The sequence below is a fragment of the Podarcis pityusensis genome (genome assembly GCF_964106645.2).
Source record: "Podarcis pityusensis genome assembly, chromosome: 16".
NCBI lineage: Eukaryota > Metazoa > Chordata > Lepidosauria > Squamata > Lacertidae > Podarcis > Podarcis pityusensis.
The window spans coordinates 27,401,957-27,426,852 of record NC_138041.1 but is presented as its reverse complement, the minus strand read 5'-3'; the positions used below and the strand labels follow the sequence as shown (position 1 = coordinate 27,426,852).

Below are 24,896 nucleotides of genomic sequence, written 5' to 3'. Positions count from 1 at the left end.
CCTCCCTGAAGAAATTGTGGAAGAACAGGTTGCCTGAAGAAAGCCCCAGCCTTTCTTTGGGAACTCATTCACTACAGGAAGATCAAACAAACAGAGGTTCAGATTTTGTTCACATGCACAGAGAGCAAAGGAGAGGAGGTTTTTGTCCCACTTCCTCATCTGAATGAAGCACCGTGTCACTGGCTCCCAGCCCACGCACAACAGTAATAAATAGCTTCATCTTCCAGAAGGGCCCCCGTGATGGTCAGGGACATAACATTCCCAGATCTAGAACCAGAGAAACGAGCTGGAACATCAGACGGTCTGACGCTGGTGTCATGGATAAGTGTCTGGGGTTTACTATCAGGCTTTTTCTGTACCCACAAAGGGTAGTTGCTATCAGCGATTACACTGTCGAGCCTGCAAGACATGGTGACTGTCCCACCTGGAGCCACAAATTCTGGGTCCTTCAAAGTCAGTAACTGCTGGACACTGGGACCTGGAAGGAAGCAAGGAAAAGAATCAGTAGGTTAATTTAAAGTGGACAACACAAAATACTTTGCAAAGTGCAGGGCTTGGAAGGGCAGGTTATGCTTCTCTCTGCTTCATATCAGATTTTTTCCCCATCCACCAATGAATCCCCCTCACCAATGATGGACACCAGGATTGTGAAGAGGAACAAGCCCCAGGCCATTATGAGGAAATCTACAGAGTGGGCTTCTATAAAGAAAAAAGAGATCCCATTGCATCTGCCCAGCCTCTCTTAAATCCCCAGACGTCAAGGGAGCAGCCCCTTCATGCAAATGCGCAATTCCTTAACTACTGTGTCTGGATGCTGAAGGATTAGCTCAGAAAAAGCAGCATCCCTCTGCTGGTCATGGTATCAGGGTGCTGGGAATCTGAGAAGTAAGGATCTGGATTCAGAGAAAATTATTATTATTAATAGTTATTATTATTCATATTCCATCCATCTGGCTGGGTTTCCCCAGCCACTCTGGGAGGCTACCAACAGAACACTAAAAACAGAATAAAACTTCAAACATTAAAAACTTCTCTAAACAGGGCTGCCTTCAGATGTCTTCTAAAAGTCAGATAGTTGTTTATTTCCTTGACATCTGATGGGAGGGCGCCACTACTGAAAAGGCCCTCTGCTTGGTTCCATTTAACCTCACTTCTCGCAATGAGGGAACCACCAGGAGGCCCTCGGAGCTGGACAATGGGGGTGGAGACACTCCTTCAGGTATACTGGTCCGAGGCTGTTTAGGGCTTTAAAGGTCAGCACCAACACTTTGAACTGTACTCGGAAACATACTGAGAACCTATGTAGGTCTTTCAGGACCAGTATAGTATGGTATCGGTGGCCACTCCCAAGCACCAGTTTGGCTGCCGCGTTCTTGATTAGTTGTAGTTTCCAGATCACCTTCAAAGGTAGCCCCACGTAGAGCGCATTGCAGTAGTCCAAGCGGGAGATAACCAGAGCATGCACCACTCTGGTGAGACAGTTTGCGGGCAGATAGGGTCTCAGCCTGCGTAGCAGATGGAGCTGGTAGACAGCTGCCCTGGACACAGAATTGACCTGCACCTCCATGGACAGCTGTGAGTCCAGAATGACTCCCAGGCTGCGCAACTGGTCCTTCAGGGGCACAGTTACCCCATTCAGGACCAGGGAGTCCTCCACACCTGCCCACCCCTGTCCCCCCAAAACAGTACTTCTGTCTTATCAGGATTCAACCTCAATCTGTTAGCTGCCATCCATCCTCCAACAGCCTCCAGAAACTAACACAGGCCTTTCACCGCCTTGACTGGTTCTGATTTTTAAAAAAAGGTAGAGCAGAGATTCATAGATTGATTTTTTTCCCTCCCCCTTTTTTTTCTTTTAAAGGACCTTCCTTGCATACAGCCATACGTAGATTAGAATTCCTCATGATGGAATCTCCCATCCAGTCAAATAGGACTCCAAGTCAAAATGTTACCAGCTCCACTGCCATTTTTAGCCATTTCTCCAAACCTTCCACTTTCTGCATGACACACCCACAGGGCTTCCCCAATCCAATTCTCCCCCTCCTGCAGTGTGAAAAGGCTCTGGTTCACAGCAGCAAATTCTGCTGCTCATTTTCTGTTGTTGATTTAGGACAAATCTAATTTATTCATATAAACAATATCTCTATGACACCCCATGACTGAAGTTCTCTAGGCAGCGTGCATGAAAACATCTAAAACACAAATATAAATAATAAAGAGGCACTCACAATATAAAACATTGCACAGCACGATTTAAGCAATAACTGAACTGCGGAGAGAATCTGGAAGCAAACTGATACTTAGGACTCAGCAAGATGGGGAAAGAATAAGCGTTGCATATGCAATATAACATTGTGCTGCCAAATGGCGATGTGGAGCCCCGTTTTCCTCCACCTGTTTTCTCTGTTTAGGTATCCAATGCATTTATCTGAAACACTTCCTTGATGTGTCTCCATCCAACCAAAGTGGAAAGGGCAACAGTGACACCTACAGGATGCCCAGGGGTGATGGTCAAGGACATCCCATTCCCTGATCTAGACCCAAAGAAATGGGCTGGAACGACGACGGTCTGCTGCTGGCTGTGTATGCATATTCAGAATGAGTGCTTGATAAATAGCAGGCTTCGCTGAACCTCCCTGCAGATACGGTGCAGGGATGCATGCTCAATAAACCCTTCACTTATGCAAACAAACAGAGGCTACAGCAGGGAGTTCAGTTTCTGTTGACATACATAGAGAGCAAAGGAAAGGAGGTTTTTGTCTCACTTCCCCGTCTGAATGAAGCACTGTGCCCCTGACTCCCAGTCCACACACAGCAGTAATAAGCAGCTTCGTCTTCCAGAAGGGCCCCCGTGATGGTCAGGGACATCACATTCCCCGATCGAGACCCAGAGAAACGGGCTGGAACGTCAGACGGTCAGGTGCTGGTGTAGTAGATCAGTGTCCAGGGTTTACTCTCAGGTTTCTTCTGTACCCAGAAAGGGTAGTTGCCATCACCAATGTTTCCGCTGTCGAACCTGCAAGACATGGTGACTGTCCCACCTGGTGCCACAAATTCTGGGTCCTTCAAAGTCTGTAACTGCTGGACACTGGGACCTGGAAGGAAGCAGGGCAAAGAATCCGTAGGTTAATTTAAAGTGGACAACACCAAATACTCTGCAAAGCGCAGGACTTGGGAGGGCAGGTTATGCCTCTCTTTGCGTCATATCAGATTTTTCCCCCCATCCTCCCAATGAATCTCCCTCACCAATGATGGATGCCAGGACTGTGAAGTGGAGCAAGCCCCAGGCCATTATGAGGAAATCTGCTGAGCAAATTTAAAGCCAAAGGATATCCTAATGGCCTCTGCCCAATCTCTTTTAAATCCAAAGAGGTCAAAGGAGCAGCCCCTTCATGCAAATGTCTAACTCTTTAACTACTGTCTATAGATGCTGGAGGACTGGCACAGAAAAAGCAGCTGCAAACTGCTGGTCATGGTATGCTCAGGTACCTGGGATTCATAGAGATAAAGATCTGGGTCCAGAGGCTTGGGTTAGCAGAGGGAATGGGGCAGAGGTCCTTCCTTGCATACAGCCAGTCTGGGCAGACTTGGATTCTTCTTTCTGCTATCCACCTTGCTTGCCCTTCCAGTCAAATAGAAATCCCTCGGTGGGTTAGTCTGTACTTAGCCTAGGAGGGCATTCAAAAAACCCTGGCATGGTTCATTGAATGGATCTACAATAAAGAAACATTTCATGCAGGGCCAGCCTGGTGGTAACAACTGTCCTTTGAGATATTAAGTACTGCCTTGGTGGTAATAAGTGTGAGTATTGACCTATGAAGCCATACACAGCTCAGGTCCTCAATAGTTTAAGGATTGGCTCTCCCCATATGAACCTACCCAGAACCTCCGTGTGTCATCTGAGGCCCTTCTCTATGTCCCCCAACCTGGGGTGATTTGGAGGGTGGCAATAAGAGAACGGGCCTTTTCTGTGGTGGCTCCTTGACTGTAGAATGCTCTCCCCAGAGAGGCTCACCTGGTGCCATCATTATTATTTTTTAAAAAAATATTTTTATTAAGCAATTTCAACATAACAAATGATCAAATCATATAATCACATACATTATTTTCCCCCTTTTTTCCCACCCCCCTTCCATCCCTCCCTTCCCCCCCCCAACCAGGGACTTCCCTCAGCTCCTATCTCTGATTTCTCTGCACATATTATAAAATTATACATATCCTTGCATTGTCTATTTATCATGTTATCAACCAATAAATTTGTGTATGTTTATTCAAAACCTGCCAAGGACACCAGTTCATTTTGTTGTCTTTTTAGATCATTTGTAAAAAGATCCCATTCTTCCTTAAAGTCACAGTTGTCCTTGTCCTGCAGATTGTATGTCAATTTAGCCAGTTCTTCATAGCTCATCAATTTCTCTTGCCACTGTTCTTTTGTCGGGGTTTCCTCATTCTTCCATCCTTGTGCTATCAAGACTCTTGCCACTGTTGTAGCATACATAAATAGATTCTTTGTTTTTCTTGGCAGGTCTTGTCCTACCATCCCTAACAAAAATGCTTCTGGTTTTTTTACAAATGTCATTTTAAACTTTTTTTTTCCAATTCATTGTATATCATTTCCCAAAAAATTTTAACTTCTCTACATTCCCACAACGTGTGGTAAAAAGTCCTTTTTTTTTTCTTTACATTCCCCTTTACCCAGGCCTATGGTTATTAAATAATCTACAGCTTGTGAAAATGTGGGGAAGAGGAATATTAGCAACTGTTTTATTATTAGGCTGTCTGTCAGCATGCATTTTATTATTATTATTTATTACTGATGTTCCATCCACCGAGATGCCCACTGTCTCTCTGGAGGTCTGATGTGGAAGCAGTGGTACCTTGGTTCTTGAACGGCTTGGCTCCCAAACAAATCGGCTCTCGAACACCGCAAACCCGGAAGTAAGTGTTCCGGTTTGTGAACATTTTTTGGAAGCCGAACATCCAACGCGGCTTCCACTTGACTGCAGGAAGATCCTGCAGCCAATCGGAAGCCGTACCAGGGTTTTTGAACAGTTTCGGGAGTCGAACAGACTCCTGGAATGGATTAGGTTTGAGAGCCAAGGTAGCACTGTATAGCTATCTGTTGCAATGTTTCTAAGCAGTGCGCCTCCACCTAGGCTCAGCCTGCATCTTCCTATATGCAGAAAAATGTAAGGCTGTCATCACGCTGCAGTTTGCATGGCTGCCAATAGGTGGCCAAGCCAACTCTGGTGTGATGACAGAATGGCAGGCAAGTGAGCAAGCAAGCAGAGCAGGTGGCAGGTAGCTTTGATGAGCTGCTTAACAGAGGCTGGGAGGCACTTGAGGAAGCGGTTTGCCAAAGCTCTCTCCAAAGCACCTCCCTCTCTCCTTTGAAAGGAGGAGTGGATGAGGTGAGCTGTGAGAGGAGGAGAAAGGAAAAGTTTTGGTGAGCCATGGGAGGATAACTGATGGGTCAAATGAGGTGTAAGGGGAGGGGTGGTCACGTGTGGAGGAAGTGGGGTGGGCGGGGTTGGGGATGTCATAAATTCTACTCATATTGATCCAGAGCAGATTCCAACACATAGTTAGCAGAGTAAAAACTTAAACACATTGCAGAATTCCCAAAAAATAGTCCAGAGACAATTAATATTTCATCCAGCAGAGCTTTACTGCTACTGAAGGCAAATGAGCATAATGGTCACATATCCAATACATTCAGGATTGGCACTGTCCATAAGAAATCCAGTTGCAGCAGACTTAACATAAACTTACAATAACTTATAATAAGACATACATAACACTACATACAGAACACCACACCAGAAGATAAAGATAGAAAGAGAAAGGTGAAACCCAGTTTCCTTCTGGCCTTATTATTATAGTCAGCGTGACCTTGACTGAAGAGATAACAGAACCAGTTTAAGCCACCTGTATTCTGCTTCTCTGAAGGAATAACCCAAACATCACAAACCTTCGGCTTGTTTCACACAGAGAAGCTTCCAGAACCCTCTCGAATGAATCAGAATAGGAAAGATCTCTACACAGCAGATCAATCTTTTCTGTACCAAGAAATGCAATCTGACAGGGGAACGGGGTGAGCTGGGACAGCAGTCCCTAGTCTTTGTAAATAAGCACAAGTATTTCAAAATATCCATAAACCTCCAAAGAACTTCTTCCAAAGGGAGCCAAACTTGTGGAAGCGCTACAGTCCTGGAACTTCTTGTCTTTTGGAGAAATAGGGTGAGAATGGCAACAGTTCCAGATGCTCAACCATTGCACTGAAACACGTTCCTTCCCTCTAGTGACCACAGGCTCAGCTTGAACCACAACGTTTTCAGCAATCGTATTTCTGTTTTAATGCAGCGGAGATCTGTGGTTATGACTCTTAAGGCAAGTCAGGCTGGAGGGAAGTGGTCAGGAGCGATTGTGCAGCTTCTATCCTGCGGCCGCTCATTGCAAACAATGCTGGGTTTCTGCAAAGAGGTTTTTGCCTCACTTCCCCAGGGACTGCATCGCCGTGCGTACTTGTAGCTGCCGTCATAAGACAAACAGTAATAATCAGCCTCGTCTTCTGGTTGAAGCTTGGAGATGGTTAAGGTGGCTGTGTTGGAATGTTTGTTGACAGAACCTGAGAACCGCTCTGGTGTTCCAGAGCTTCTGGTGCTAAACCAATAGATCAGGATTTGGGGGGCACTGCCAGGCTTCTGTTCATACCAGGCGACATTGTAGGTGCCAATGTATCCGCTGCTCCTCCGACAGGAGATGCTGGCGGTTTCTCCAAGGGATGCCGACATGGAGGGTGGCTGAGTTAGGGAGAACTGAGAAACACGCCCTAGAAGAAAAGCAAAGAGGGAGGCTATTGCTGGCAAGAATTGTGTTCCATCAAGGTGAGGGGAAAGAGAGAAAAACTTGTGGAAGAGCAGTGTTATTATTATTGTTTCACACACACACACCATTTGATTGTCAAAAACACCCCTCAAAGCGGTTTACAAGAAGAATGGGGGGGGGGACCCAAAATGATCCTTAAAAACATTCCCCCAAAAAATAATCAGAATCAGAATCAGAGATAAGCTAAAGGCACGTTAAAACACATGCCACATTCTACATACCTGAGTAAGCCGGTCTAAACTAAAAGGTTCTTAGCACAGGGAATACAGGGAAGGCTGCTGTCTGGGTGTCAATAGGCAGGGAATTCCCAAGTGTGGGGGCTGCTACACTAAAATATTGATTTCTTACCAACGCAGAATGAGTATTATGTGGCGCCCGTAATGGTGCCAGTTCCACAGATCGAAGTGGTTGAGTGGGCATATATAGCGTAAGGAGATCTTGCAGGTAAACTGGTCCCAAGTGGTTAATATTGTCAGATCACTTCTCAAAAGTTGGTGATTAGGAGAGAAAAGGAGATGGAGATGGAGGAGATGGAGATGCCTCCTGCTCAAACCCAGTCAAACCCAGCCTGGTATTATCTACCCCAGGGACAGCCAATGGGGTGCTTTCCCGATGTCATTAGACTCCAGCTTCCATCAGCCCCAGCCATAAGGGACGGTGATCAGGGAGTATAGGAGCAGTAGTCCAACAACATGTTCAAGGTGTCATGTTGACTACCCATGGTCTATCCCGAACACCAGCAGAAGCCTTTTCCAGCCTTATCAGGAGATGCTGGGGATTGAGCCCTAGACCTTGTGAAGGTGCTGTACCGCTGAGCTAGAACCCATATCCCCCATAAAGAGAAAGCAGATGCTCCCTATTACCAACCAGTGCAGTAAGCAGAGAGGACGAGGAAGAGAGGAGTCCAGGCCATGGCAGGGGAAACGGAGTAGTATCAGGTTCCCGAACCAATGGTTTCTCTGAGCAGAACCCAGATGGTCTCCCTTAAACCTCTCAGGACTGGAGAAATGCAAACACATGCAAATACTGTATCCTGTTTATGAACGGGTTCATACCAGTATAGGAAGCTGCCTTACACCAAGTCAGACCATGGACTCATCTAGCGCTGGGTTGTCTAGCAGAAGCTCTCCAGGTTATTTCAGGCAGGATACATCCCTGTCCTTAGCTGGAGATGTTAAGGATTGAACCTGGGGCCTTCCTTCTACACACAGGAGAGTTGCTCCACCACTGAGCTACAGCCCATCCCTGCCTATGCCTAGCTCCGAGACAAAGACTTCCCTCAAAAATCTATTAGGTTTTGAAACCATATTTCAACATTAGTCCTCCATGCCTGAACTTATTCAGGACCAGTTGTGGGATGGGGCAGGGGAGGTGACCCCTGAGTTGACCCAATGTACGTAGGGTATACTGTATTTTTCGCTCCATAAGACACACCTGACCATAAGACGCACCTAGTTTTTAGAGGAGGAAAACAAGAAAAAAAAATATTCTGAATGAAACAGTGGATGTATGATTTTGTGGTTCATGCTGTGGCCACAGACATGTGATTTGACGGTGAGTTTGGGGTAGCCCAATGCAAAAATCCTGAGAATCCATGTGGATCCATGCTTTGTAACCATGGTTTTGCGCCACTGCGGTCCCACACAACAGTGGGTGCATGATTTTTTTGGTGCGGGCTATAGCCATGGACATGCTATGTGATCTGATGGTGAATTTGGGGTGACCCAATGCAAAAATCCTGAGGATCCATGTGCTTTTACCTCCCCCCTCCCAGGCAGCCTCCTTTATCATTAGCCTCCCTTATCTCCCTCCTGATCGCTTGCCTACCAGCTGCTCAGCGGCTTCGTTTCAACACCCCCTTCCCTCTTTCTAAAAAAAAAAAAAAAAGCATGATCTGCTTTTTGCCCCTGGGCAATTTGGCTCCAGGGACTACACATTCGCTCCATAAGACGCACAGACATTTCCCTTTACTTTTTAGGAGGAAAAAAGTGCGTCTTATATGGAGCAAAAAATACAGTAAGTCATAGTAGCAGATTCTACCTGCCTCCCCACCACTTCCCCTGTTCAAAAAGAGCAACAGTGGCACCTACTGGTGATTCAAAATAGAAAGGCGCCTGTGCTGAGCCCATGATGTTCGCATGTGGTTTGCGAACGTGCCTCACGCATGGATCACGTTTGCAACCCAAGGTATGACTGTAAATTAAATTCAGTTCAGTCCAAGGATGATAAAGGCTAGGGAAAGAGTCTGCTCTAAGTTTCCTTCATAGACCTTTTGTAGAATAGAGCTTCTCTTCCTCCCCCCCCCCTTTTAATTTTTACTTTACACACACAATTCCATTTGTATTCCATCTCTGCAATCCATTTTTCACCATCTTTACCTGTATGCCCATAACATAAACTAGCCTTTCAAGAGAGGGTTACCAATGCTTTGTAAATTAATACAGTAAATTAATACATTAATTAATACAAATTAATCCTCAACGTGGCTTGGTAGCAAGTGGGCAGCACGTGCTGAAGTTGGGCATGAATTGTCCCACGAGCCCTTAAGAGAACAAGGTCAGCTCTTACGTCTACCATCAAGCAATACCAAGTAGAGCTAATCACCTAAAGGAAGGATTTTGTCTCACTTCCTCATCAGCTTGTATCATTGTGTGCTGCCCGCTGCTATCATAAGATTGACAGTAATAGTCAGCTTCATCTTCTGCTCGGACGTTAGAGATGGTTAAGGTGACAGAATTGGCTGAGGTGTCATAAGAACCAGAGAATCGCTCTGGGATCCCCGACACTCTCTCTTCATCCTTGTATATTAGCGGTATCGGAGCACTGTTGGGTTTCTGTTGGTACCAGGAATTCCAGCTGCTTCTTATACCCCCACTGCTTCTGGTACAAGAGATCCTGACTGTTTCTCCCATGGAGGCCGAGATGAAAGGCGGCTGAGTCATCGTGAACTGCGCCTCACAACCTGGAACCAAAAATGGTAGCAAAAAAATTAAGTGGAAATGGAGGATCAGAAAGTGAATACCCTGGCATAAATAGGGGCAGGGAGGAGAAACTAGGGGAATATATTTAATAAAACATGTTTAAATCCTCCCTCCTACCCCAGCAACAGCAAGCGAGAAATAGGAAGACTTTCAAGAGCCGAGCCATGGTGAGGAATTCACAGCTTCCTGGGACAAAGGGGTTTCTAGCTGGAGGAATTAGGCGATCCCCTTTTCAATGCAAGAAGCATCCCTGCATGCAAATATCCTTGAAGCTCACTGGCTGCTCCAGACAGCTAGTTTCCTTCTGTGTCAATAAAGGGATGTTGCTAAGCACTGTGCAGAACTTTAAAAGGATCATTTATGTCCAGGAACGACCCAATGGCACAACGTTGGCTCCCTCTGGTTTAGGCTACAATGCCGGCTCGCCAATTTGCCGGGTTGCTCTTTAAATACAAATAAATGGAATTTGAAGGACATCGTGGCAAACAGCCTGATCGTAGATGTATCGTCTTATCTATCTGTTTAATATTTACAAGCTGCACTTTAAGAACATATATTAAGGCAGCTCGCAACACAAAAACAATACAATGCAATAAAACAAATAAATAAATATCTGTAATAATAATAATAATAATAATAATAATAATAATAATAGCTGTCAACCGTCCCTTATTTGGCGGGAAAGTCCCTTATCCCAGCGCTGTGTCCCGCTGCTGTCCCTTATTGATGATGTCCCTTAAATTTCCCGGGTTTCAAAGGAAGCAGCTCCTCTCCCTCCCTCCTGCCGGCCAGGGAGGAGGGAGGCTCCAACTGTGTTGCTTGGCTGCGTTGCTCACCCAATAAGGAGTCTAAGAACGACTGGGGGGGGTGGAACTTGCATGCCTTGTGCCGATCAAATCGGCCGCGTTGCTTGGGGACTCGTCTTTGCTCAGCGCTTCCCAGCGGAGAGGTGACGGTGCTTTTCCTTGCTGCATCCCCTTTGCTGGGTTGCTGCGCTGTGGGAACCACCGCTTGAGGCTTTGTTTGGCTGCTGGCTGGGTTTTCTGCCTTTGGCTCAGAGAGGTTCAGAAGTTGAACATACCTGTGCTCCGAAAATCCCTTATTTTGGCTGCTGATCCCTTATTTTCGAGGCTGCTGGTCCCTTATTTTCAAATCTGTAAGTTGACAGCTATGATAATAATACTAATAATAATAATGAATGTCAATAAAAGATCAACACATATACTGGTCGGTTAAAGAGGGAAAAAAATCATATTGGAAAGGACTGCCTAACAAGTACAATATTAGAAAGAAAGCAGGGTATAATGGGCTAGTCCTATTCCAAGAGGATCTATTAAATACACATGGCTTCCTTAGGTGCATTCATTTCAGTGGGTTTACTCTGAGTAGGACTTAGTTCACAGAGTTTAAAACACTCACATTTGATTTATTTTTCAGTTATATTTGAAGTTTTGAAAATAAAATAGGAAAGTCATAATATGAATGGATAAATTATAATTTTGCTGACCATTCTCTAATGTTTGTAAATTTTCTCCTGAGTCTTGACAGCTTGTGAAATTTCCCTCAAGATTTCATTCACCGCAAGAGGAACTTAGGCTAATGGAGGCAGTTTAGGAGAGTTTTTGTCTGGCTTCCCCATGTGCATGGACCACTGTGACTGTTAGGTGGTGGGTTGACATAGCAGCCGGCACAGCGATTTCTTCAAGTAGCTCTTTATTATGGTAAGCTGGAATAGAACTAACTGTGAACAGCTCAGCCGGCCTGTATTTATAGGCAGCCGGCTGTCAACATTGTAACCACAACAGCCCAGAGTTCCCGCCTAAAATAACTGCCGCGGACCTGAGTGAAAACTATCTACAGACCTGAGTGAAAACTATATACAGTATCCCCCTGTTGGCCCAGGGTGAAACTACACTACATAACACCCCTCCCCACCGAGATAAGGCGTTAGTTACAATCGTAATGGTTTCCTTATATACAGCACTACGCGTAATGGTTCAATTAAGCACAAAAGCATATCGGTTACATTTCCCATACTTAGACCAACAGTGATACCTGTCCAACAACATAGTCCTTTAAATAAGTTGGGCGCTTGGAAACTCTGCCAGACCGCCGGGGACTGGTAGCCAAGTCCGGAGGGCCACACAGTTCTCGCTGAGGCTGTGGTGCGACCCTAGGTGGCGTTGGAACCAACTCCCCTGGATCCGCTGCTGTGGGTGGAGCCTCCGCAAGTGGAGTGGTCTGAGTCTGTTCTGAAACGGCTTGGTTCGGCTCCACGCTGGCAGTTTGTGAGGGAGGTGTAGGTGGGGCCTCGCCATCTGTACGTGTCTCTTCTGGAGCCGCAAGCGCAGTTGGGGGCACCTCGGTAGTGTCCAAGTCCCCAACCCTGCGCCTAAGCTGGTCTATGTGCCGTCGCCACAAGCGTCCGTCTTCGAGTGCCACCTGGTACGAGCGAGGTCCAGTGACTCCCACTACTGTGGCTGGCACCCAAGGGATGTTCCCCACATAGTTCCGGGCAAAGACCTGGTTTCCTGGGACAAATGACCGTGGTGCGTTGGCACAGCCTGGGGGTTCAGCCACGGCAAAGTCTGGGTGTAGCCGGTCGAGCGGTGACCTGAGGCGGCGGCCCATAAGCAGTTCAGCAGGACTCCTCCCTGTGGCCGCATGAGGGGTGATGTGTTGCACGAACAAGTATTCGGCGACCCGCTCATGCCAGTCTCCCCGGTCCAGGCGCGCCAGTGCCTCTTTTGTCGAGCGCACCATTCTTTCCGCTTGCCCGTTGCTGGATGGATGAAAAGGTGCCGTTAGGGCATGGCGGATGCCCAGTCCCAAAAGATACCACTCAAACGTGCCTGACGTGAACTGCGGTCCGTTGTCAGAGACAAGGACATCAGGACACCCATGCGTTGCAAACAGGCCTCGCAGCACCCGGATGACAGCTTCGGTAGTGGTGGAGGGCATCAGGGCGACCTCCAGCCATTTGGAATAGGCGTCCACCACTACCATAAAGGTCCGGCCGTGAAAGGGGCCAGCCAGATCGATGTGCACCCTCGACCAGGGTGTCTTTGGCGTCTCCCAGGTGTGTCCCTTAGCTGCCGGTGGTGCAGGCCTCGACTCCTGGCACGCTTGACAGGCGGACACCCAGGCAGTGATGGCATCGTCCATATTAGGCCACCAGACGTAACACCGAGCCAACGCCTTCATTTTGACAATTCCCGGGTGGCCAACGTGCAGAGCCTCCAGGACGCGCTGACGGAGTCCCTGGGGAATCACGACGCGGTCTCCCCACAGCAGGCAGCCACGATGAGCTGAGAGTTCATGTTGTCTGGTTGCGAAGGGCTGGAACTCCGATGCAAAAGGCCCTTGTGGCCACCCCCTCCACACCCAGTTGAGCACCCGGCTGATGGTGCGATCCTGGGCAGATGCAGAGGCCACAGTGGCAGCCGATACAGGCGCTGCCGGAAGATCCTCAATCAGAAGGAGCGATGAAGCTGGAGCCGGGTCTTCCACAAATGCTGGAAGAGGGCAACGGCTGAGGGCGTCGGCATGGCCCATCGATTTCCCCGGGCGATGGATGAGCCGGTAGTGGTAGGCAGCCAGGAAAACAGTCCATCGCAGCATGCGTGGTGAGAGGACCGGTGGAGTTGGACGATCACCGGCGAGGAGGCCCAGGAGTGGCTTGTGGTCAGTGATGAGGTCAAAAGTCCTGCCATAGAGGTATTCATGGAACCTCTTCACTCCAGCCACAAGTGCCAATGCCTCCTTGTCGAGCTGGCTGTAATTCCGTTCCGTCGGAGATAGTGTCCTGGAAAAGTAGGCGAGCGGTGCTTCTCTTCCATCTGGAAAACGGTGACTAAGGACAGCACCGATGCCAAAAGGTGAGGCGTCGCAGGCAAGGACCAGCGGCCTGGATTCACTGTACTGTACCAGCACACTGTCTGAAGAAAGGAGAGCCTTGACCGCGTTGAAGGCCGCCGTCTCCCGATGACCCCAGGCCCAAGGCGTCTTAGTGCTAAGGAGTCGGTGAAGAGGCTCAGCCACTGTGGCTTTGTGGGGCAGGAACATGTTATAAAAGTTCAGCAGCCCCAGGAATGCCTGCAACTCCGTTTTGTTCTTTGGGGTGGGGGCCTGCTGGATAGCGCGGATCTTGGATGTGGTTGGATGAAGACTGGAGGCATCGATAAGATAGCCCAGGAACTCTACCTGTGGAACGGCGATCTGGCACTTCTCCCTCTTTACCTTGAGCCCGGCCTCCTGGAACCTGGTCAGCACGGCACGGAGGCGCTCGAACAGCTGCTGGTGTGAGTCTGCAGACACCAAGACGTCATCAAAATATGGTACCACGCCCGGAAGCCCTTGCAGGAGACGCTCCATAAGGCTTTGGAAGATGCCAGGAGCCACACTCACCCCGAACTGCAACCGGCGGCAACGGAAAGCCCCCCGGTGGGTGACGATCGTCTGGGCTTCAGCAGTGGCATCATCGACTGGCAGTTGTTGATAGGCTTGGGCAAGGTCCAGCTTAGCGAAGACCTTACCCTCACCCAGGGAATGCAGCAGGTGTTGGACAACAGGAACCGGATAAGCGTGCTGCTGAAGTGCCTTGTTGATCGTGCACTTGTAGTCAGCGCAGATTCTCACCGACCCATCTGGCTTGACCGGCGTGACGATGGGGGTTTCCCACTTTGCGTGGTCAACCGGCTCCAAAACTCCTTGGGCGATCAGTTTGTCCAGTTGTTCATCCACCTTAGCCTTGAGAGCAAAGGGAACCCGGCGTGGCTTTAGCTTGATGGGGGCGACTTGTGGATCAAGGCTAAAGGAGATGGGCGTACCTGTATACTGGCCCAAGGTGCCGTCAAAAACCTCGGCAAAGTCTTTGACCAGACCCTCAGTCTCTGCGTTAGAGATGCAGTTGATGCCGGTGACTTCCAGGCCGAGGGCATCAAACCAGTCTAGCCCTAGGAGGCTTGGCCGCTGACCTTCGACCACCACCAACCGGAGCAGGCCCGAAAAATCCTTGAAGGCGATCCGGAACCGGCCAACGCCTACCACGGGAATGTCGTTTCCCTGGTAGTCTCTCAGGTGTACGCGGTGAGAGTCGAGTTGCCTTTTGGACACTCTGGGTACCAGTCTTTTGATGGTGCTCCATGACACGATGGACAGGGCAGACCCGGTGTCGATCTCCATGTCACATGGAGCTCCTTCAATGAGCACCGTGACGTTCAGCTTGCGTCGCGTAGGCGAGTCGGTTTGGCCAATCGTGGTTCCAGACGGGCAGCGGCAGTTGGTGAGAGCGAAACAACTTTCCTTGGCAGACTGGAGTGAAGACTTGGACTTGCGAATCGATGAAGGGGGGGTGTCAGACGGAGCCGATCGGCAGACCTTAGCGATGTGGCCCCTTCTGGAACACTTCCTACAGATGGCGTCTCTGAATCGACACTTGGCACGGGAATGGTTGCCTCCGCAGCCAGCACATTTCGGTTGGCCCTTGGACTTCTGTTGGAACTTCCTGCGCTCCCGCTTTGTCTGGTGCACGTCATCGTCTTCACAGGAGGATGCCTCCTCACTGCTGGCCTTTTCATGATGCACCGGAACTGGCTCCCTAGCAAGACGCGGGCTGCTGGACTTGCGGATCTCCTGGGCGGAGCGTTCAGCAGCTTCTGAGGCCACAGCCTCCTCAATGGCTTTCTGTAGCGTGAGGTCTGGCTTGGCTAGGAGGCGCCGTTGCAGATGGATGTCCCGGACCCCGCAGACGATTCGATCCATCAGGGCATCGTCTAAGTCTCAGAACTCACAGTGCATTGCAGCCTGTCGCAGGGCGGTGGTGTAGTTGTTGATTGACTCCCCCTCTGCCTGGTTCCGGTGGTAGAACGCATGGCGGGCAGCAATCTTGGACGGCTTTGGTGCGTAGTGGTTGCGGAGCTTCTCTTGGATCGTGTCCCATGGTGTTGCCTGGACTGCTTCAGGCGCAACCAACGCTCGGGCCGTCTCAAACACCTCAGGCCCACAGAGGCTGAGGAATAGGCCCCGCTTCCGCTCCTGTGATACTTCTGTCAGCTCGTTGGCTTGGAGGTAGCAGTCGAACCGAGCGAGGTAGGAGTCCCATGATTCAGAGGCTGGCGCAAACGGCGGTAGAGGCACAAGTGAAGCCATGATTCCGATGCCGGCGTGAAGGGCGATGGATGGAACACAGTGCTCTAGCCAGAACAGTCAGCTCTGAATTGGTTCTGCCCAGTGATTTCGCTCAGTGATTTCGCTCTGTGATTCAGCTCAGTGATTCAGCTCAGTTCAGAGGCTGGCCGCATCTGGCTGTGCTCTGATGTCCATCAATCCCATCCTCGTCGCCAGTGTTAGGTGGTGGGTTGACATAGCAGCCGGCACAGCGATTTCTTCAAGTAGCTCTTTATTATGGTAAGCTGGAATAGAACTAACTGTGAACAGCTCAGCCGGCCTGTATTTATAGGCAGCCGGCTGTCAACATTGTAACCACAACAGCCCAGAGTTCCCGCCTAAAATAACTGCCGCGGACCTGAGTGAAAACTATCTACAGACCTGAGTGAAAACTATATACAGTATCCCCCTGTTGGCCCAGGGTGAAACTACACTACATAACAGTGACATACTGGCCAGGGCTATTAATGGTGCAGTAATAATCCGCCTTGTCTTCTGCCATAGCTCCTGTGATGGTCAGGGACATGGTGTTCCCTGACTTAGACCCAGAGAAACGGTCTGCTATGCCTGGCGCTCTTCTGCTGGTCTGGTCAATCAACAGCCATGGAGAATTCCCCAGTTTCTGCTGGACCCAGAGAAGGTAGTTGCCATCAGTGAGGGTTCCACCACTGAATCTGCAGGAAAAGGTGAGCGTATCTCCTGCAGACACAACCTCTGAGGGTTTCAGGGGGTGGAGCTGCTGCTGGGCATTGGGACCTGGAAGGGAAAGCCACTTCCGCCTTAAGGAGGAGGTGGGGTTGCGGATGTGCGTATACCTCCACGCACATCACCCCCTAGCCGGCCAATCGGCTGATTCGAGGGCGTGGTCTGCCCTAAATAGGCAGGACATGGCCAGGAATCTCCCTCTTTGCTGACCGCCACCTGGCACGCCCCTTATCAGTGACCCCAGGGGGAGTTCCTAGTTGATGTGCATCAGCAGGACTCCCCCTACTGGTGGTTAACCCTTCCCAGACTTCAAGCAGATGGGCTGGAGTCAGATATAGTCGGTTAGGAGAGGCAGTGTGGTGTAGTGGTTAAAAGTGGTGGACTCCACATGCAACTGCTGGGCGACGTTGGGCTAGTCACACTTCTCTGAAGTCTCTCAGCCCACTCACCTCACAGAGTGTTTGTTGTGGGGAAGGAAGGGAAAGGAGAATGTTAGCCGCTTTGAGACTCCTTCAGGTAGTGATAAAAGGGGATATCAAATCCAAACTCTTCTTTTTCTTCTTCTAGGACCAATGCCTAAGCCAATACCACTCATCACTTGCAACCAATAAAGTTGTGGCCTTTTTTTTAGCCCATTAACCTTAATAATTGTGTCATGTGTCTTTATTTCCACCGGGGGGGTCGGGAACTCGCCACGCAACAAGAACTATCTCACACAGTGTAGCAACACCAAACCTTCACAAATATTGGATTATAGTGTAAGAGACTTTTGTCAGATTTTTCTCTTCCTTTCGCTATTCAATTGCTCTCACCGATGGAAGACAGGATTGTGATGATCAGGGAGGCCCAGGCCATCGTGGAGGAACAGGAAGCAATGGGATCTCTGACCGGCCTCTTCCCCATCCCTCTTAAACCTCCAGTGGCCCAGACAGCAGACTCTTCATGCAAATCTCCTGATCTTTCACCCTTGTGCCAAAGGGTATTAAAGCTACAAAATAAGCAGAAGGGCCTCTGCTGCACCCTGTCAGATGAACTGCCACATCTCTGAATTAAGGATGGGGGAGAAAAATGATCTTGTTTCCATTCCACTGCCTAATTTGCATTATTTTCTTCTTCTTTGGTGATCACTCGTAGCCAGTAAGATTGTTTTCCATGAACATGGTTCTAGCAGTGAGTCCATAAGTGACAGTGGAGGCCAATTCTGGATCCACACTTCCTTCCACAGTGGGGACATAGGCGGGAGTTGATCATAGTAAGGGTTTGCCAAACATGCCTTCCTCTTAGCATGTTTCTCCCTTTCATCCTGAGTTCAAGCATTTTCAGAGTTCATGACACCTTTGGTAAAGGCTGTTCTCCAATTAGAGTGCTCGCAGACTAGTGTTTCCCAGTTGTCAGTGTTTATACTACATTTTTTTTAGATTTGCCTTGAGAGAGTCCTTAAACATCTTTTGCTGACCACCAGCATTACGCTTTCCATTTTTAAGTTTGGAATAGAGTAGTTGCTTTGGAAGACAATAATCAGGCATCTGCAGAGCTGTAGTCCAGAGGGTACCAGATTTGCAAGGCCTCCTCGGTGGTGGCCCATTGCATGTAAATCTCTCTTCTACCAACTTGGACAAGTTAAGAAGTTCGTCAGGATTTAGTAATCATGTTTTCTCTCTTTATTTGACTGCCATATTGTCTTGTGAATTCAGATTCATAAGCATACACATGTACGCCCCTGAGCGGTGACCCCGGGGGAGTTCCTAGTTGATGTGCATCAGCAGGACTCCCCCTACTGTTGGTTAACCCTTCCCGGACTTCAAGCGGACGGGCTGAAGCCGGATATAGTCGGTTAGGACCAATGCCTAAGCCAATACCGCTCATCCCCTGTAATCAATAAAGTTGTGGCCTTATTTAGCCCATTAACCTTAATAATTGTGTCGTGTGTCTTTATTTCCCCTGGGGGGGGGGGACAGGAACTCGCCACTCAATTCCCATCATCCCTGACCACTGGTCTTGTCAACTAAGGATGATGGGAGTTGCAGTCCAAAAACAGCTGGAGACCCAACGATGGGAGACACTGAGGTAGATGCTAACAGCTGGAGTTGAAAGAGTATCCTTCTGTAGTCAAAAAATCTCTACTTCAGTGCATTAAACGTGCAACAATTTTAGGTCCTCTCCACTCCTCTTGTTCCTGCACCTCTCTTCCGGGCCCAGAGAGTTGTTGTTCCAGTTCTACATATGACTGCATCACGGTGCAACGTGTTTTCATGCCACACTGCACAATAATAATCCCCTTCGTCGCCCTCCTCAATGCTGGAGACAGTTAGCTTTGCAGTGTTGCCATATGTCTCTCCAGAAAAACGCTCAGGGATACCTGTGGCTCTTTCTCTGGACTTGTAGATTAGTAACTGGGGAGCCTTCCCTTCTCTCTGAAGGTACCAGGATGGGTGGACTGTGCTGATAAACTCCACGCCTTGCAGAGTGCATGACAGGGTTGTTGACCCTCTGAGGGCCACGGAGACGGGACCATTTGTCTGAGTCAACGCAGCCTGGGAACTGAGACCTGGGAGGAATAAGAGGGAAACCAAACCATTGCATCACTCACCTCTGAAACTTGCCAGGGTCAATAAGGGACATGCATCCCATGATTTTATTGGTACTGATAAAGACAGGGTTTTGGGGAGCAGTACTGTCACACACTTGCTGTCTCTGGAGATCGAGGTACCATGCTAAGCGATGAAGCTATCGCAGAAATGGGAAAGCAGCTCAAAGCAACGTCAACAGCTGCTTAATCAGGGAACCCTCCTGATCAAACCTAATCCCTATTTCTCACCATTGCAAAAAGCCGAGAAGACAAGGAGGAGAAGGTTCAGTCCCATGGTGGAGAAGACAGACTAGCAGCTCTGCTGACCAAGAGCCTCATGCTCTTCTCCTTTAAACCCTCCTGAGGCCTGAGGAAGGTCTTCCTTATGCAAATCTGCATCTCTGCTCCCTTCTAGGGTCCAGTCTTTGAAAGGAAGAAACATGTAGGATTCCTGGCATGGGTGTGTGGGTGTGTTTGCATGCATATATAGATAAAGCCCCTGTCTCAAGGGTGGGGGAACTGTGGAGCTCCAGGTGTTGCTGAACAACTCCCAACCCCTCCTGATCATTGGTTGCGCCAGCTGTGGCTGATGGGAGTTGGAGCCCAGGAGCATCTTGGGAGACACAGCGTTGCTCATCCCTGCTTGATACTTTCCGTGGCTGCATCACAGATGAGGATAAATGGAGGATGCTTCTGCCGCAATTGTAATGGGGTGTGTCCTTTATACAGCAAGATGGCAGCACCAAGGTGGGGATTCTGATATCCCAGCATTGAACGGCTTTCCCTCTACAGTGGTACCTCAGGTTACAGACGCTTCAGGTTACAGACTCCACTAATCCAGAAATAGTACCTCAGGTTAAGAACTTTGCTTCAGGATGGGAACAGAAATTGTGCTCCGGTGGCGCGGCGGTGGCAGTGGGAGGCTCCTTTAGCTAAAATGGTGCTTCAGGTTAAGAACAGTTTCAGGTTAAGAACAGACCTCTGGAATGAATTACAGTGATACCTTGGGTTACATACGCTTCAGGTTACAGATTCTGCTAACCCAGAAATAGTGCTTCAGGTTAAGAACTTTGCTTCAGTATAAGAACAGAAATCGTGCTCCGGCGGTGCGGCGGCAGCAGGAGGCCCCATTAGCTAAAGTGGTGCTTCAGGTTAAGAACAGTTTCAGGTTAAGAACGGACCTCCGGAACGAATTAAGTACTTAACCCGAGGTACCACTGTAAGTACTTAACCCGAGGTACCACTGTATAGTGTTTACTCTGCCTCTCCAGCAGGGATTAACTCACCAATGGTCTTCTTTGCTTCCCCTCCTGACCCTCCAAGTGTCCCTGTTTTCCAGGGACAGTCCTGGATTTACAGAAGCCGTCCCAGTTTCTGATTTGATCCTGGAATTCCCCGCTTTTCCTTAAGACCATCCCTATTCCAAGTTCAGAGCAGCCATTCCTTCCTTGATTAACTCAGTCAGTAAAAGGACAACCTACTTTCTAAAACCTTCCTCCTGGCTGGTTTGCACAATGTCGCTTTCTCTTTGAGGATTCATCCTGATTACTTTGTGAGGTTAGGCAGTGCCTGGATGCACAGGTACAACTGAAAGCTATATGTAAAGCGCAGCTGTTACAAAGGGGCTCCTTCCATGCTATTTCAGAAAAGAGTTTTTCTCGCCATCCATTCTACCATAGGGCCATCTCATGGTGAGAATTTTAAGTGCAAAGCTGGTGGGAGTTTTCAGCTTGAGTAAGCTGAACACCCTTTTAGAACAACAGAATTTCCCTTGGGAGGTGATGGGCACAACAGGTGCAGGAAGAAATATTTGATTGTGGTTTCCAGGTGTCTGTGAATGACAGTTTATTTTTTTTTATTTAAAAAAAGGCTAGATATTGTGTTTATTTCATAGAATCATAGAACCGTAGAGTTGGAAGGGACCTCAAGGATCATCTAGTCCAACCCCCTGAAATTCAACTAAAGCATCCATGACAGGTGGCCATCTAACTTCTGCTTAAAAACCTCCAAGGAAGGAGAGTCCACAGCCTCCTGAGGGAGATAGTTCCACTCTTTGATCACACTGATGTCTCACCCCATAAGAATTCTCAAAGTGAATTTACAGTCTTCGCTTTGACCCTGTTGGAGTCAGGCAGGTTTTCTAAGTTTCTCATTTTTCCATTCTTAAATTGAGTTCTCCACTTCTCTGCAGTTTTTTTGGAAAGTCATGAAAATTTGCCAGTAATTTAATGTGAATTTCTCCTAATGCACACCTTTTTTTTTGGATTCAGCACTGACTAATGTACATGTTTTTGCTAGTGCATGGGTAGGCAAACTAAGGCCCAGAAGCCGGATCTGGCCCAATCGCCTTCTAAATCCGGCCCACGGATGGTCCAGGAATCAGTGTGTTTTTACATGAGTAGAATATGTCTCTGTTTTATTCTCACAACAACCCTGTCAGGTTAGGCCAGTCTCTGTCTTTTGGCCTAACCTACTCCACTTAGTGTCCTAGGGGGACTTGAACCCTGATTTCCAAGGTCCTAGACTGAGCCCTAACCACCAAACCACACTGGCTCACCGCATTTTGTACTTCTGCAAACCTTTAGATTCCTCCTCCCCACCACCAAGCCTCCAAGAGCTCCCTCTTCTCTGTAGATGGCGACATTTAGCTACCTAAGGATCTGAAATCAAAGAGAAGGGATTTGCTATTAGTCTATACAGTGGTGCCTCAGGTTACATACGCTTCAGGTTACAGACTCCACTAACCCAGAAATAGTGCTTCAGGTTAAGAACTTTGCTTAAGGATGAGAACAGAAATCGTGCTCCGGCAGAACAGCAGCAGCAGGAGGCCCCATTAGCTAAAGTGGTGCTTCAGGACAGAACAGTTTCAGGTTAAGTACGGACCTCTGGAATGAATTAAGTACTTAACCTGAGGTACCACTGTACAAGTGGGAACTGAAACACGATTGTGGTTTGGGGGGTTTTCGTTCGGTGCCCAAACTGCAAAAATAGAATCTAGACTCTGACAAGTGTCTTCATGCAACTCCATCTGCCGGATTGACTTCCTTATCAGCTGTGTCTATAGCCTACTCACCAAGGGGATGGGATGGAGTTTTGGTCCTGGCTCTCTCTTAAGCTAAAGCACTGTGGTATTCTCCCCCGGCCGATGTCAGGCAGTAATAGATGCCGTCATCCTCTGCCTGGACCCCAGAGATAGTGAGGTAGCAGGTGCTCCTTTGGGCATCTTTGGAAGCAGAAAAGCGATCAGGGACCCCCGAACCTTTATGTTGGTTCGATTCATCTTTGTAATACAAAATGCGTTTGGGAGAGCCCTGGTGCTTCCGCTGGAGCCAGACGATGGTGTGGCTCGCGATGCTTGTGATGCTGTCGCCAGACAGGGTGCAGGGGAGCTGAGTGACATTTCCTAGGGGTGCCAGCATAGAGCCAGGCTGGTTCAGCATCACTTCTGCATTGCCTGTGGTTCGAAGACACAAACACAACACGGAGACATCAGCAGGTCGTTTTTAAAGCAGAACAGCAGGTACAGAGCATGCTGGTGACCCTTGGATGAGCCTGTGAACTTTGAGTCTTTCATTCCACAACCCTGAGGTGGATCACGTCGCTGTCCACAGAGATGCAGCTTTCTACAAACATCAGAGGCTGGATCCATGTTAAGTTAGCTGAACATATGTCCCACTGAAATCTATTTGATTTGTCGCCCACCCTCCCTCTCAAAGGGCAGCAAACACACAAGCGATAAAACATGTTAACGTAATTCCAGGACAGATGTGGACTGGGAAAGATCTCCACCCAAAAGCCCTTTTGGAAGAGGGAGGTCTTCCGCAGGCACCAAAAAGGCAACAGAGGTGGCACCTGTCTGATATTTAATGAGAGGGGATTCCAAAGGCAGGTGCCACCACACTAAAGGCTCTGTTCCCATGTTATATGGAGCAGACCTCCTGATAAGATGGTATCTGCGGAGGTCCTCTCCTGCAGAGCGCAGAAATCAATGGGATAAGTTCAACTTAAGTTCCACCGATTTCAACGGAAAGGTTTGGCTCCAGCCCAATATCTCCATCTGAGTAGCAAGGAGGGGATTGCAGAGATTGTCCCCTATCCAACAGCAGATCCAATTTTCAGTCCTTGTCCGTGTGTAATTCTCCATGTGGCAAGGCAATAAGACCTAAGTCTCTGCCAAGGCGTCTAGAACTGAATCTGTAGATTCCAGGAGATTGCCAGTACCTGCTAAGAAAAGACCCAGAAACCATAGAGCTGGTGGTGCTAGCAGAACCATGGTCTAGCAGCATTTATGGAGCAACCAGCCTTTTCAACCTTAGTACAGCTCCCGGCCCCACAGAAATCTTTAAGCACATTTAAGAGGTAGAATTTCAGAGGTGGAGCAGAGGCAAAGTCTGGATGCAAATGAGTCCCTCAGGCTGTGGGCATACAAATGTTTGCTTCCTAGCCAGAAACATAAGAAGCTGCCTTATTCTGAGTCAGACCACTGGTCCAACTAGCTCAGGGTGGTCTATACCGAGTGGTGGTGGCTTTCTAGGTTTTCAGACACAGAGTCCTTCCAGAGCCTACATGAAGATACCAGGGCCTTCTGAATGCAGAACAGATGCTGAACCAATGAACTACAACAATTCTTTGATTGAAATAGGGATGTTCTATTCAATAATAATAATAATAATAATAATAATAATAGTACTTTTATTATTTGTATCTCGTTGACCTGACTGAGTCTCAGCTACTCTGAGCAGCTTCCAACCTATATAAAAACATAATAAAATATTGACGATTGAACAACTTCTCCATATAGGGCTGCCTTCAGATGTCTTCTAAAGGTTGTATAGTTAATTATCCCCTTGGCTCGGGATTACATAACTGTTAAGTTGTGGGTGAACATATCAGACAACACAGCGATTCTTCAAACAGCTCTTGTTTATTCACAGGCCAGAACAGAACTGAACTGAAGGGTTCAGCCAGCCTGCTTATATAGAGCTCCACTACAACGCAACAGTAACAACTTTCTGTAACTATCCAATCACTGAACGTCACTTTCAAGTCCTTATTTGCATATGTGGACCTGAGTGAAAACTATGTACAGTATCCCCCTGCTGGCCCAGGGTGAGAACTTCAGTACATAACAATAACTCCATACCCTCCATCATTTCTCTGATGAAAACAGGAACGTCCTAAGGAAAAGAGAAATTTTGGGATCAAATCAGAAACGGGGACAGAATTGGCCCTACTAAGAGTTGCCACATAATGTCTGCTCCACATTTATAAGAACTTGATTGTTTAATGTGGCAGCTCTCACACTTTGGAACTCCCTGCCTATTGACATCAAGCAGGTGCCTTGAAGGCACTCTATTCGCTGCCTGCTAAAAACATTCCTGTTTAGACAAGCCTACCCAGATGCTTAGAAAGTTGAGGGATTTTTTTTATCTGCTTAAGTCATTTAACTTTTATATGTTTTAAACTAGTGAAATGGTTGAAGACCCCCTAGGACTGGTGTGATCCAAAACCAATAAATCACTCAGAGGTGGAAAGTATTTTTCTTTCTGTTTGTTTTTAAACATGTAACAAGCTTTATTAATAGT

At 48.2% G+C, this 24,896-nt stretch overlaps 1 long non-coding RNA gene and 1 gene segment (V, D, J or C); both read right to left on the bottom strand.

Moving 5' to 3' along the window:
* Nucleotides 1-6,595: 6,595 nt before the first annotated feature.
* On the bottom strand, nt 6,596-10,156 carry LOC308465424. Of its 2 annotated transcripts, none has more exons than XR_013980423.1 (3): nt 9,987-10,155; nt 9,493-9,850; nt 6,596-6,832 (listed from the first exon to the last, which is right to left on the bottom strand). It is a non-coding gene; the product is annotated as an uncharacterized lncRNA (long non-coding RNA). The 2 variants fall into 2 exon arrangements; XR_013980422.1 differs by lacking the exon at nt 6,596-6,832 and adding an exon at nt 7,059-7,211 and having other exon boundaries at nt 9,987-10,156.
* Nucleotides 10,157-22,421: 12,265 nt separating this feature from the next.
* On the bottom strand, nt 22,422-22,751 carry LOC308464813 (immunoglobulin lambda variable 5-37-like). The segment is given in 1 exon: nt 22,422-22,751.
* Between the last annotated feature and the right edge of the window lie 2,145 nt (nt 22,752-24,896).